This window comes from Corapipo altera, unplaced genomic scaffold (assembly GCF_003945725.1).
Source record: "Corapipo altera isolate COAL_440 unplaced genomic scaffold, ASM394572v1 61411, whole genome shotgun sequence".
In the NCBI taxonomy this organism is placed as follows: Eukaryota; Metazoa; Chordata; class Aves; order Passeriformes; family Pipridae; genus Corapipo; species Corapipo altera.
The window spans coordinates 3148074-3163317 of NW_020884875.1; the positions used below are offsets into that span (position 1 = coordinate 3148074).

Genomic DNA, 15244 nt, shown 5'->3' on the forward strand with positions numbered 1-15244 from the left:
CATTCAGAGCAAGTAAAATACATTTCCCTGAGTCTTAATCACAGGCAGTGCTGCAATTTCAGATTCTTGTGTATTACTTTAAATGCCATCTTGGGGAGAAAGAAACAGTAAAGATTATGAAAGTGTTTTATGTAACTCAGAAAGTACTAGGAGAAAAAGTTCTGTGTTTTAAAAGAGAAGTAACAAAAGAACAAACTGACAAATTAAGAGGTGACACTTTGTGCAGAGAAAATTTTTCACTCATATTTTTTTTTAATTCTTTGGAGATAGATTGGAACCAGACTATGCTGCCCAATATGATATCTCAATTTAATGAAATAATAATGATTTTGTCTCACCTCTACTTGAGGAAAACACCAAATGAAGCCTGAGGAAAAGATGAGGGAAGAAAATACCAAATGAAGCCCAAGGAAAGGACTAAGAGTGCATTATACAGCTGAAGTGGTTAAAGGGCAAAAATGATTCAGACCTACATGGAACAAGTGTTGAACTAGTCCAAGTGTTGCTCTCCGTTACACAAGATTTAAGTCAGAGGTGCAGTGGTCTGCTTTATATAAGAGATTGGTTAGGTAATTACACTGACTCCTGCTCCTTTGTAGTGTATTGGTTTTATTACTCATCTTGATTTTCCTGGATATTTTTTTAACCTGATGTTAAAGCATCAGATATTATCACTTTGTTCAATATTTCTTGATGACTGCTCTGAAGCATCTCAAGATGTTAGAGAAGTAGTCAAAAGGCTGTTATAGCTGTGATTGCGGTTCTCTGATGGCATCTGTAAATTTTTTAGGACTTTTTCTCCAGAAAATGACCAGAAAATGCTGTTGCTCTAAAAAAAGGCAAGAAAGATCTGTATGCCTGAAAAGTTCTTTACTTTTTCTCAATAATCCAACTGAGCTAATAAAAGGTACTGTCATCTACAAACTATGTCCTTACGTGTAGGCCAACAAAGTCCATTTTTTTTCCTGAGTGTTCTTTCTTTACACTATGCTTTTGAAGGATGAGAAACTAAATCAGTCTTAATTTCCTGATGATTGAAAGGAAGAAATCACTTTACTGAGAAAGCTATTTTCTTCCTGTAAGAACTAACTCACAGATAAAAGATTACTGAACCATCATTAAGAGAGACGTATAGGAAAAAGCATTACATTTAGGGATTTGGGGCTGTGTGAAGAGATTAGATATATTTAAACCCAGTTTTGAGGAGTCATATTCTGTATGTGTTCATGATTTCCTGTAATTTTTTAATCTATTGGTCAATTACAGTCAAGTTTGGCAGAAAGCAGGTATCTCACTGGTACTAAGATCTCAAAGGTTTTATTACAGCAGGCAATCTGAAGGACTAGGATTAGTACCCCACTGGGGGAATGACTACATCATTATCTAACAACTTGTTAAATGCCAGAAAATCTACATGTGGCAACAGGATGCAATATTCTTCATTTCTGGTGCACCTGAGATTGTTCAAATTGCTTGGACACATTCTGTTTAATCATCTATACAGAGTTTATGACATAAAAACAAATTTTTCTCAGAGGTCTTTCATGTAAGTAATAATGACTATGTACATTTTTTCTGAGTGGGATTGACATGATTTTCCATTTTTCAATGACACTTATGAATTTCAATATAGAGATTCTGCTTAAATTTTACTAACAAACATAGTAACTCTTGGACACTATTATTTACATCTAGAGCTGTGTCTAGAAACAGTATTCTTTTTTCTTCATGACTTGATATTTTGTCATTCTGTTAACATAGCTGGATATTTTATGTGTGTGTTTTAGAAAACCTCTCTGTCTAGCCCCTTTCGTTATAGATTTTCAAGCCCAAGAATGCTCTGCTCTGATGTGGCCTGCATATCTGACCTACAGACAAAGCATAAAACCTGAAAAAAACTCTGATCTCTGAGGCAAAGACAGTTCACGGGATTTCAATTGCCTTGAAATCCAGTGGTCAGCCTATCGATTTACATTTTCAAAACCCTTCAGTCCCCAGGACCTCCAGTATACCTGCATACAGGTTATCCAAATGCAGAAAATTTGCCAGACAGCTGTGAGAGAATCTTAGGCAGCCAAAAAGAAGAATGAATAAATAGGCTTTCCAGCCAAACAGTGAATTGAATGAGATTCCTTGCTTGGATTCTACCAGGACTGACAGGACTGAGTCAAAGGTTTTTTTTTTCTCTCTAGCTCTGTTCAATTCAGATTAAGACAAGTCAACCCTAAAGAGAGCGTATGGTAGCTAGTATTGCTGTCTCCTGAGAGAAAGCAATCTTTTTTACGCATTTGCAATCAGAAGAGATATAGGTTTGAGCAATTATATTTTCTTGGCTTTGCTGATTAAATGTTGGCCTTCTGCATACTTTTCTGTCATTTCTTTCGATTAGAATTTTCGATTCAACTCCTTATATGTATTTTTTATGCTTCAGTATTATTATTGCATTAAATTCAAATGCAGACAGAATAATCCTTTTGAGATGGTATGGTTCAACCAAATGTCCAATAAAGTCAGTCTGATGAAGGATATCCATCTTTTTCCCAGCTTGTTAATTGATTTATTGGAGCTTAAGAAAGAGCAGTTCTATGCATCTCAAGCTTCTCTTTAGATCGTCCATTATATTTAGAAGATTAAAAAAGAGTAAAAGAATGAATAAAGACACTATCTATGCACCCTTTCATTCACACGACTGTCTATCCATTCTTTAACTATTTTAAAAAGGAATTTAGCTTTCATCTTATTCAATGTTCTGACATGTTCTATGCTGTTTAACTTTAGTTTCCAGCTGTGAAAAAGATGACAGGCTTTAAAACGTGAGCAGCAATACAGGCAGTGTTTCAAGGCAGTCTGTAACAGGGATAGCCAGTCTAATTTCAAAATGCTGAGAAGTCCTGATAATTCTGATAAGTATTTAAAGTTTGGGCCAACTGACCAATCTCTACCTCCTGAAGGTTTTACTTCTGAACTGCTCTGCTGAACAAATTTCCTGAATGCTCTTAGTAAAAAACACCCACCATTCATTACAGGAGGTGGCATTGAATTAGTGCTGTATCATAACAGCAGTTGCTGTAGAGAAGGTTCCATTTTATTAACTGAATAAAAAAGCTGCAATTTGCAAAAGTATTTAACAATCACTGTTTCAGTTTTCTGCACCTGAGTAACCAAATAACTCCATTCTTATTTGTGTGTGTACATTGTAGTTTTATACTCACTAATACTTTATAGCATTTCGTAAATAATATCTTGGGCAGGGGGCAATTAAAACTGAAACCTTTTTTTAGTAGGTATTTTAAAAATTGAAGTTTCCCTGTTATACCAATGAGAGTACAGATGTAAACATATGTATTTTCAAACTGTGGCAGAAGGTGAATCCTAAGAGACATGAAGTTGAAAAAATCCTGTTGGTATCCATATCCTACTGATATCCATATCAGAATCTTTGTCAGTACATGGATAAGTGGAATGAGTTAGACATCATATTTGCTGTACAATGAATGATGCAAACTTCACGTTTTTCTAAAACAGCAATTAAGAAATAGGAGAAAGTTTTGCTAATGATCACAAAATTTTGTCTAGCCTGCTTCCTCACAGGTTAATATCTACTGTAGCACTGCTTTTCCACTGTCTTTGGAGTTACCAGTGACCACTTCTAGCTGGTTCTGGAAACCACTTTCATTATTGTGCATTTGTACTGAAACTCAAGTGGTAAAACTTGCCAACACCAATGAATCTGTGGCTGATCTTGTATGTAATCTGTGTGGCAGCTACCTCCTTCCCAAAAACCAGCTCAATTGCTACTTATAAGTTTGCTGAATGAAGAGTACCTCTTATATTTACCAAAGTGAGTGAGATTTCATGTGACTGCCAGCAAAAAAGAGATTTTGTTTTAGAATAGTACCGGAAAGAGTGCTGCTGTTCTCAGGACAGTGCTTGATTCACCTGATACCAAGAAAGAATAATTATGCATGAGAGTAAGAAAAAGAGGAGGAGACAGTGCAATTTCACAAAGGCAGTCCAAGTCACATTTGTGTGAATTATCAGGTAAAATATATTCACTGGTGTGCTTTGTTGTGTAAAAATTGTCTGTCAGAATTCAGAACAGTATGAAAAGCCTGAACAGTTTCTCTTGCTGAGGAAAGGGAGAGCCATGAAGAGATTAACTTGTGGATGAAAGCAGGGAGAAAAAAAACCCCTACATTTGAAGCTATCATGGGACTGACTGGGGCTAAAACAAAGTACTGAAACAAAGAACTAGTTGGCAGGAAAATATAAACATACCTTGAAAGAAATTGAAAGCTATGGCTTGGATCTAAATTTTTGCATTGACTTATTTCTGATTTTTACTTTTTTGATCAAGATCAGAAGCTGAAGCTGGGAATTCTTCCATTGAGAGTTTATTGGGTGCTCTGCAATAGGCAAAGAATTCCTTCTGCTGTTCCATCTTTCCCTCTTTGTCTCCTGCTCCTCTCTTTAGTCCCCCGTGTACTGCAACCCAAATGGCCAAAATAACTGAGACAAGAAGAAGAAAGTTCTCAAGAGAATGTGCTTTATCTACACACAATGTGTGTCATTTAGCTGACACAGTAGCAACAACAACCAAGAAAACAGTCATTGAGAAGCCAGTGGTAATTTGTTCACTGAGTTATTTTACAGCTCTCAAAGAGCTCTGGATGTGAAATACTGTTATCTTGTTAATTGCTAGGTTAACACTCTCCTTATTATGAATTAAAAGTCCATTGGTTCAAAGGCTCTCTCTATAAATTTATTAAGTGGCTTAAATTAAGTCTTAGTGATTATATTGGATAAATCCCAGTTAGCTGAGCTTGAAATGTCCACATTCAAATTATATTTAGTGTTTTTAAGTGCATTTCAGTTTGCATCTAATTTGATTTATAATTATTCAGTGAAGGCTTACTCTATGTTATATGGGAGAAACATACAATTCCTAACTTTACCTAATACAAAATTTAAACATTCTTACACTATGTATATGCCACATCTTAAAGTGGTGAAAAAGAGCTTTTGTAAACAATGACATTTATTTAGATTTCTTAGACAAATGTGTGACAGGATCCTGAATGCCAGTGTGTGTACGTGCTAGAATACTTATAATGGCAGCTATAGATGAACACATCTATATATAACAGAAGGCTATAAAAAGAAAGATAAGGAGGATTCAGAATCCCTTTCTAATTCTGAATCAGCCTTCGTCACTGCTTTGCAATGGGAACTGGGACAAGCCAATTGTATGACCACTTGAATTTGCTTTCTACAGGAAACTACTGACAAGGGTGCTGGGGTGGGATCATGTGCAAAGGCTCAGTGATGTTATGTTGTGAGTGGCAAGTTGCATCACAGGTGTAAGGAGCTCATGACCCACATTCTGGCCACTGCACCAGAGCCCAAGCATGCAGAAGTAGAAAAATACTGAAAGTGTTGATTTTAGAGCCCTGTTTTACAGTGAAACATGGGGATGATGCTCGGTTGTAAGGGTGAGACTTGGAGAGCTAGCTCCAGAAAAGATATCATCAGTTCATAAAAATGGAGATGAAGTTTCTGGGAATAACTTAGTAGTGTGCCAGCCAGACAGCCCTCGAGACAGAATTTGCTTGAGAGTACCACTTTGGCTAATATTGGTAGCTGCAGGGGAAAGAAATGAATAAATGGCAAGGAAGGTTGTAAAGAGTGGAAGAAATTCTGAGGAGTGCAAATGATGACAGCAAAAACAGCCTCAGTAGCAGATCATGTGGAGAAAAGAGAAGGCAAACTGGCAGGAGTAGACTAGTCAATGTGAATTAGTCATAACAGCTAGAATAAAAGTGATGCATGAGACCTTAAGTATCCAGTAGGCAGACACACTAAATAATGGCATGGTACTACAGTAATGAAAAAAAAAGTCATATTACAACTCATGGTCAAGATTTGACAGATCAAGGATGCACAGGACATCCTCAGCATTTCTATGTCCTGAAAAGCTTTGTTCTATGGAGCATGGAGAGGAAGCAGCTATATAAATAATAAATGAGAAATCAGGGGAGATACCTATAGCCGTCTACATTTACAGTTGCTCTGTTTGCTCTCTGAATGCAATCACTGAGGCCTTAAATAGTTGTGCTTGTGCTTTCCCTCCAGGAGTAGATATGCACTAAAAGCAAGGGGACCTGATAACAGCAGAGCATTCCGGAACTGCCATTAGCATCCATGCATAAGACAGGATGCAGGTGCATAGGAAGTTCCAGGTTCTTTACAACACTTAAATAATCTTTTTCAGTTCAATTTCAGTTCATCTGCTTGCCCAGAGTTTTAAATTTATTTAACTATTAATAGTGCTTAAGTATAATTACATTACTCACAGTGAATTAAACACATAAGAAATATCTTCCTATAATTTATTCAGAAAGATTTCCAAATGATCTTAAGACTATGTCTTCTTCTGTACATTTATGAATAAATTTATCTTACATATTGAATTCATATCATAGGAGAGCCCTTATACCCCTTCCAACTACAGTTAATTTTAAGATAATATATTATAAATATAGACTGGGTGGCACAGGAAGTATGTGTTGAGACATATGGCAACAGCAGTAACAGAAAAACTACACTGAAGTACCTAATGCAGTATAGGTACTTACTATGATGTGAAGATATCAACAAAGTATTATATAATATTCTTCTCAAATATACATCTTGCACACGTGTTTGTGTGTATGTGCCAGCAAGTTAGAGTGTGTGTGTGTATACATATACATATGCATATATATGCTCTCCACATGTATATATACACATATATATCTCTACAGATGTATTTATATGTGTACAAAATGGATGTATTTGTACATTTAATGAAAAAAAATAAAGTTTAACTAATTAATGGGTCCCATTAGATCTGTGTTGCAAACTAGTTTGTTGTATATTTAGAGATTAATATAAGTCATGTAAGAGTGTGTGCTTGTATAACTGAAGTATAATCTATAAGCAAAGAGGTGAGAGGAAAGAAGATTCTGCTCTGAGTCCCAATTATGTTCTTTGGAAATGAAATGTCCTGATGTTCTATATTCTGCAAGGACACATGATCTGTATCTATTTTCAGTGAATATCTTCTCACATGGTGGCCTAAAAATAGGCCAGCCATGAACTTTAAATAATGGCTCAGGAAGGGTATTAACCTCTTTCTCACAGTCTAAGTTTGTTGCTTTGCTGTAAGTATCAATATTATGAAGAACATATCTGGTGTTAGAGAATGACAAAGCAAGCTACATACACCTCCCTTTCTGTTTCTCTACAGATATCATTGCCTCTTAATTGCCTTCAAGGTCTGTTATATATATTAAGCTGTCCACACACAATAATGACAGCATTTCTTTTCCTCTAAGTAGTGAATCTGTTTTCTGCCAGATGTTAAAAAGAATGAACTATTTAATTTCCAACATGGCAGGGATGGGAGACTTTCCCATCCCTGACTTTCCCATATTGGTGAAATATGATGATTATGAAAACTTATTTTTCATAAATACACAAGTGTTTATACAATGTGTGGCAATAGACCCTCCAGAAGAAGCTGAGAGATTAAAATTCTCTTCAGGAAACTCCTTGTCAGTCATTGCTCTACTACTACCAAGGATGGCTTATGTTCCAGTGCTACCACTGACCAAGGAATGTGTGAAGGTACCAGAAAAGAGGCAGAGACAACAGATAAAAACATTGCCTTGAACTCAGTCCAGAAGTTACCAGGAAGTCTGTACCTGTAAACACAATGTCAAATCCACATTTTGTACCAGCTTTTAACTTCAGTCATCTCTGAGACTCTCATTAATCACTAAAAATATCATATACTAAGTTCCTTCAGTGTTAGACACTTATCTTTAAATTCAACAAGTGTAATTCAACACTGTGTGCATCAATATCAATGCTAAATTTATCTGTCCATTTATAAATAATTTCAAAAATTTCAATTCCCATTTCCATTTAATCTCTTATATAAAAATTCTTCATCAAAAGAGATTACACTTCCAAAAGATTATTTTGCAGCTGTAGAGGAGACTCCTGATTTTTCAGGTAGTAAAAAAATTCACTATTTCAACTTTGACTTATCTACAAGACAATTTATGGAGAAAAGATTTTATGTATTTGCCTTTTGCATTTTCTAAATAACAGCAACAGTAAAAAATTACAGATTAGACAGAACTTTGTTTGTTTCAAAATAATGTACAATTTTTTTTTGTTGTTGTTCTAGTAGCATTAGGATAAAAGGAAAACAATGATCTAGCATTGCCTTGAAGTGCAGAATTTAACTTTGATATCTCTCACAGCTTTAACTAGATTTACCTTCTTAAATCATCAGTGTACCAACTGGAATTTAAGTTCATAAGTGCATACTCAGAACAGATTTCATGCTCAGTTGTTTTTTGCATGCTCATGAAAGACAACTCCAGATTTATGCATGGGAAGTGCTGGGTACCCTTCTGTATGCTGTTACTACCATATTCATAATGTGCAACTGAGTGCATAAAAATAGGCACATGCATTTGTTTCTGCATGAAACAGTTCATGGCATATTTATCTCCTCTTGCTGGTGGCAAATCACGATGTTTATTTCTAGTGACTTTCATGGACAATGGCATCTTTGAAGGGTGCCCATTCAACCCAGAAACTTTATTACATGGCCCCCATAGCATTTTTACTGGTTCCAAATAAATATGCCTCAAAAGACTTTAGTCTGCTTCTGGATCCAGAGTTTAAATTCTACAATGAAAACTTACGGTAAAGATGTTCACTCTCACCACCTGCAAGGATGAGATTTACAGGGAAGGCATGTGGGCATGTCTACACTTTGCATCTCTGTCTTGTCTGAAGTATGCTTTCTACTGGAGTCAGGGCTGCATCCTGCCCTCTTCTTTTCTCCTTTTCCTTCCCGTGCTTCCCTTATGCAAGTGCCATGACATGAGAAGAAAATGGAAAACCCTGGTAGGTACCAGAGTGCCAGATCTCACATCTCCTAATCTTGAATTAAAAGAGATAATGTAATTTTCAGCCCTGCGCTAAGAATTTTAATTTACTTATTTTTCATTTTTTTTCAGTTATTCTCTCACAGGTTCAAAGGAATGTGTGTTAACTTCTGCTGTTTTAATGTAATGGATTTATAGTCACAATTCAGGGATTAGGGCAAAATATCACTCATTTTTAGCGAAATAAAACTTTCCAAATCCAACTAAAAAGAGCACCTGTCAAGCTAAAGCAAGCATAGTAGTAGAAGAATGTGTTTACATAAGAAGAACTAACTCAGAAGTTATTTGAAGTATAGGTTATTATTATTTTGAACCTCCTAAACATGAAGCAATGCTATTTATAATTGCAATAGCATATTCAAACCTAATAGAAATGAACATGTTGTGAGAAGCACTAATACACAGTAACCTTTCCTGGCTTTCACCAGAAACCACATAGAGAATAAAAAAAATATATTCTTGCCTCTTTCCATCCACTGCCCTGAGCACTACCTGGTTATCAAATATCTGAACAATTCTTCAGTCCATTAAAAACTGAGATACAAAAGATGCTTGGAAGCATGATCCTTTCTTTTTATGAAAGACAACTAGTGCAATAAGATTTGGGCATTTGATTTGTTTTAGTATATTTGAATTGTTCATGAAAGAACTGTCATGTCTGAAATATTTATTAAACAATTACAGCAAAGGAATCTTGTAGGTGGAGTAACATGCCTGTTCATAACTACTGAGCAGCACTGGTGTATTATTATCTGTATTATTGGAAGCAGTTAGATGTGGGACTTGTCAAAGCATGTCTCATCTCAGGATGGATTTGCTAATAAAGCATGTCAAACACAGAAGGGACTGTCATCAAAGTTTCTTGAATATGCACAACAGCAATGAAAGTAGTTGACAATTCAGCTGCAGCATATACACTGGTGTATGTGCATACATCAAGGAGCAAACACATTCCCCATAGCTCAGGAAATCAAACTGCATTTTGTTAGGTCCCTGGGAAACATGTTTGAGAGTGTACACTGTTTGTTACCACATCACGCCTGCTGGGGAAAATCATCTTAAAACATTGATCCAATCCAGTGGTGATTGTCTGCCCATTTCCACATTAAAATGACCCTTTGCTACTATTTTTAGTTTTAAAAACTTTGTTATAGTTCTTTGTAAGAGGTGGTCTGGGTTTCGCCTAAGCTTTGTATACCTGGACTACAATTTAGGCATAATTCACACAGATATTTGAAAAATATAGATTTTTTTTTTTTTAGCATTTGTGAAGTAAATGCTGTGGTATATCAGCATTTATTCTGAAAGACTGACATGCTGCGTAAGTCATTCATGATTCAGTACTCCAGAGTATGAACCAAAGCTGTATTTTGTGTCTCTGTGAAAAAAAAAAAAACAACCAAGAAACTTTAATTGACTGGATAAAGAGGTATTCACACTCCATATATACATAAATGAATATATACTTAAATGAATTCCAGTGTGACTACATCTGTACTTCTGATGCACTTTTCCTACTTCCCCTCTTTAAGCTTCATACCAAGGATCACTGCATATTAAATGAAGAAAAGTGGATTGTAATTAAATAATTATCTTTCTGTCTTTTATGAGATAAATTTAGGGACATAAGTTGTTATGGAACCAAAATACTTGGAATCTCCAAATTTTAATATTGCTTCTGATGCTTCATTGTTTTTTAGTAAAATAATTTGATTTTCTACCATTATTTTAATGTTTGAAAGTCTGTAGCCCAAAATCATCACAACTTGCTATTAAATAGGATCAAACATTCCATAGTCCATACACCATATTTTGGCCTCATACTATTATTTCGGAGATGCTTCATCTTTTGAGCACAGGATTATAATTTAGTCAAAATGAGAGAATATATTATTTCATGATTTCTAAAGATAAATACTAAATAAAAGAAATGATATTAAAAAAGGAGGTATGGGAAATAAGGGAGAAGGGAAATTAATGGGAAAAAGGAGAAGGTCTAAAACTAGGGAAAAATACCAAGGTTTTGGTAATTTTAAAATTGATTTTGAAAAAACAAAATAATTTCTCTACATTGAGAATGGCAAGAAGGATGATCATAAGGGTAAGCTAGCTTCATGCAGGAAAGAATTAAATAAAGTATATCTCTTTACCATCAAAAAAATCACAGTTAAGGATGTTATCATGTAAGTCTATAAAATCATAACTGTCATGCAAATAGTGGGTAGGAATTGACTGTACTATCACTTTTGCTACAAGAATTAATGGCCATCAGAACCATAAAACAGTCAGAGCCATGTTCAATCCTACAAGAAAGAGGTGGTTTCTCATGCAGTAAGATAGAGGTCTGTGCTCCTTGACAAAGGATGGTGTGGTTGCAGAGAGTGTGTAGATTCAAGAATGCAAATAAGTAATTGGAAGAGATGTGTATTAAGGATTACCCTGTAATCAAATCACATCAGTCTCAGAGTATCCCTTAACCTGAAAATACTGTGAGTCTAGGGGAGTCATTAACAGATACCCTGTTCTTCTTCTGTGGACCTCCATTTACAGCCACTGCTAGTGAGGCTGGTGGCTTAGACAAATGCCAGAGCTGAGCCACTTTGAAATTTCTTACAAGATGAAACTGGTTATGTATATGTATTCAAACTTTTATACTTCAGGTTTTCTTTTGGAATACTTTTGTCTTATCTATATGGAGTTTTTGTTGAGTTTGGTTTTTGTTTTTCTTTCTGTGTTGTCTGTACCATCTCCATTTCATGTCATGACAGTTACAAAGACCCCTTTTAGGACTAAGGCCTTCTGAGGCCAAATGATGTTCAAGCATGTATGTTGTAAGAATTCAGAGTTAAAAAATGTGAACTTTAGTACCCCTGTCTGCTGAAGAATCAGAGATGGTATTTATATAAGGGAAACATGCCAATTGTTACCAATTTCTAATCACTACATCAAGAAATGAGGCAGAGACAGAGTTAATTGCAAAGGCTATTAAGGACAGAATTTATTGTAAATGCTATTAAAGACAATTTATTTCACATGTCAACAATTTATTTCATGCTGTTTGAAGATGTAGCCTTTTTCCTAAGCTAGTCAGCTAGGTTTTCTTTATCATGAGAGCATATGTGTGTGGGTGGTATGTGCAGAGAGATCCTGATGATTATCTCAGACTTGTTGCAGAACTTGCATGGAGCTACAGATTGGTTTGATGAATCCAACCCTGCATGGCCTGGTAGAAGCAATTTAAAATCTTTCATCTCTATCAAAATTGTAACTGCCAGGAGTTTCCTGATTATTTTATTCTTGAGAAGACTGGACAGTTATTTGAATGTCTAACTGTGGAAAAGGGGATATGTTTTTCAGTTAGAGTGAAATGTCTGGATTTAATACAATTAAACCTTTATCCTTTACTTTTGTCAGAGAGCTTGTGTCCTTATGAGCAGGTAGTAGCACATCAAATGTTCCAGTGCATGGTTAATTCAGTTTGAGTGTATAGAGCTGAAAATATCCAATTAACTACATTACCAATGGACTAATATACCCAAATTGTGCAATTAACTAAACTGGGCAGAATATAGAATTTTTCAGTGTCATAAATGTCTACCTTAGATTTCAATCATTGAACACAATCTGTTTGTTAATACAAGATTATGCTTAAATGATACAGGTTAGCCACTAGTTGCTATACACAGCTTTGAAGCTCTTAGACAGAGTATTGTAAAATGTAAAGATGTTCAGGATTCTTTTTTTCCTTCTTTTATGAAGACCTAGTTAGTTCCCCACAATAAACATGATTCTGTTTTTATCATCCAACAATGTTAGGCACTCACACCTTTGTATCAAATATTCATCAAATCTTTTCTCAGATTTTCATTATTTTAATCTACTATGAATGTTCCATACAGTTATCTGTCCTCTTTTATCAAAAAAGTCTTAACCTCTACTATCAAAGGAGGTGATTGTCCTGCTCTGCTCTGCTCTGCGCTGGTGTGGCCTCACCTTGAATAGTGTGTGGAGTTTTGGGTACTGCAATATAAGAAAGACATTAAGCTCTTAGAGAGTGTCCAAAGGAGGGTAACGAAGATGGTGAAGGGTCTTAAGGGGAAGCCGTATGAGGCGCAGCTGAGGTCACTTGGTCTGTTCACCCTGGAGAAGAGGAGGCTGAGGGGAAACCTCACTGCAGTCACAACTTCGTCCTGCAGGGAAGAGGAGGGGTAGGCACTGATCTCTTCTCTGTGGTGATCAGTGACAGAACCCAAGGGAATCGTGTCAGGGAGGTTTAGATTGGATATTGGAAAAAGGTTCTTCAACCCAGAGGGTTGTTGGGTGCTGGGCTCCCCAGGGAAGTGGTCAAAGCACCAAGCCTGACAGAGGTCAAGAAGCATTTAGACAGTGATCTCAGGCTCTCATGATGTGATGCTTGGGGACGGTCCTGTGCAGGGCTAGCAGTTAGACTTGATGATCCTGAAGGGTACCTTCCAACTCAACATCATCTGTGATTCTATGATTCTGTGATTTAATAAGCATATACAGCTTTATTACTAGTATTTATAAGGTAAGAACTATTTTTACACCAGTTTTTACTGCTAATTGTATGTACTTTAGCTATTTTTAATGGTTGAATGATAACATTTATATCATGCATAATTACTTTTCTGCTAAAAAAGAGCCAAAATTTTAAAATGTGGACCAAAAAAAAAGGTCATCACTCCTAAAGAGAGCCTAGTTGTGGAAAATTTCAGCCCATACAGTAAATTTCAATGGCTGAGAGCAAGGAGTAGCGAAAACAGGGCAACTATTTTAATAACATTTTGTGATGCTATAATTATGCAGCAGTTGTATGGTTTCTTTTGTTCTGCTTACTCTAAGCGAGAAAATAATAGTTTCAGATGAATGTCTTTGTCAGAAGCTACTTTCATCAAGATAATTACATCCTGTGGAGACTCTAAATTTTTACCCTATGCTAAATTCCAAGTATAATCGAATGTAGGATTAATTACAAACTTAAGAAATACAGTAAATATTTATTCTTCAATGATGCAGCTAGGTTATCTGTGCTATCACCTATTAGAGCCTTGTGCTGTTGTTGGCATGTAAGATAGTAAATCCCATCCAATATATGAAAGCCTCTAAAAGGCTCTAATTTATTATCCATTAGTAACATCAAAAAGCCACTACCTGCACGACTGAACTGCACATGCTGAAGTGGTAGCTAAATTTGAAACTGCTAACTAAGCAAACACTCAAGGGGTGTTTTCGGAGCACAGTGAATGAGCTGCCACCAAAATTTGGACAGATTCATTGAGAAACCTGTTCTGGCACTGCCAGTGTCCAGTTCTTATTTTTCTCTTTCTTTTTTTTTTTGACCTTTCTCTGGAACACTACTATGTTGTCATCAGAGTAGTGCGCAACCTGATCGTAGCTGAGTAAAAAATGTTTTGTCCTATAATACAGAGAACAAAGAAGACATGCTAAGTACAGCATGACCATAGCAAAATCAGAAGCCATTCCCTCCATGAAATCCTATTCTTCCTCCATGTCTTTAGAGGCTCATTAATTTTTGAAATTTTCCATGCTTGATCTCTCTCCAGAAGTGGTTTTTGTTTTCTATGGTTGACCAAATTTGCCTTGCTGCTTTTAAGGTATAAGAAAAAAGGGTGGGAAGGTAACAAGGCTAGGGAAGGGAGGGAGGAAGGGAGGAAACAAAGAGGGAGGTAGGAAAAGAGGCACACACAGGTAATTACAGTGCAACAACTGCAAATTACTGTTAGTAAAATAATATTTTGCAATGGAAGAGTATTCAACTTCACTTATGGAGAAATGCTTTCCTTAAAAGCAGAAATGGATGAAAACTGTTTCTGATGTCAGTGACTGATATGTCCGTACATGCTTCTGTTCTCTTAACAAAACACAAGCTCCATACTGGCCAAGATTCATGTTTCGACTGTCACATAGTCTAGGGGTAATTCCCTAGACTTTTCCTGTTTCTTTTCTTTTTTCCCTGTTCGTGCTCTCTATTCTCTGAGCTTTTCAACTTGCTTCTTCTCCTGTTTGCTTTTTTCCCCCCTCCTTTCAGTGGAGGATATCAGCCAACATCCTTGAGGAGATCAGACGTGAGCTGCACCCAACAGAAGAGAGTCTGATTTATAGTCCCATGAAGCAGCTACTTCTGCTACAAGATGAACGCTGCCTTTGTCCCACACAAGCAACTTGCAAAGAAGATTCGAACTGCTTCCACATAT

The 15244-nt window shown here is 36.1% G+C and overlaps 1 protein-coding gene across 1 annotated transcript in view; it reads right to left on the bottom strand.

Annotated features, from left to right (window-relative positions):
- The window catches only part of HCN1 (hyperpolarization activated cyclic nucleotide gated potassium channel 1), a 199877-nt gene that overhangs the window by 24768 nt on the left and 159865 nt on the right, over window positions 1-15244 (bottom strand). The window lies entirely within an intron of this gene.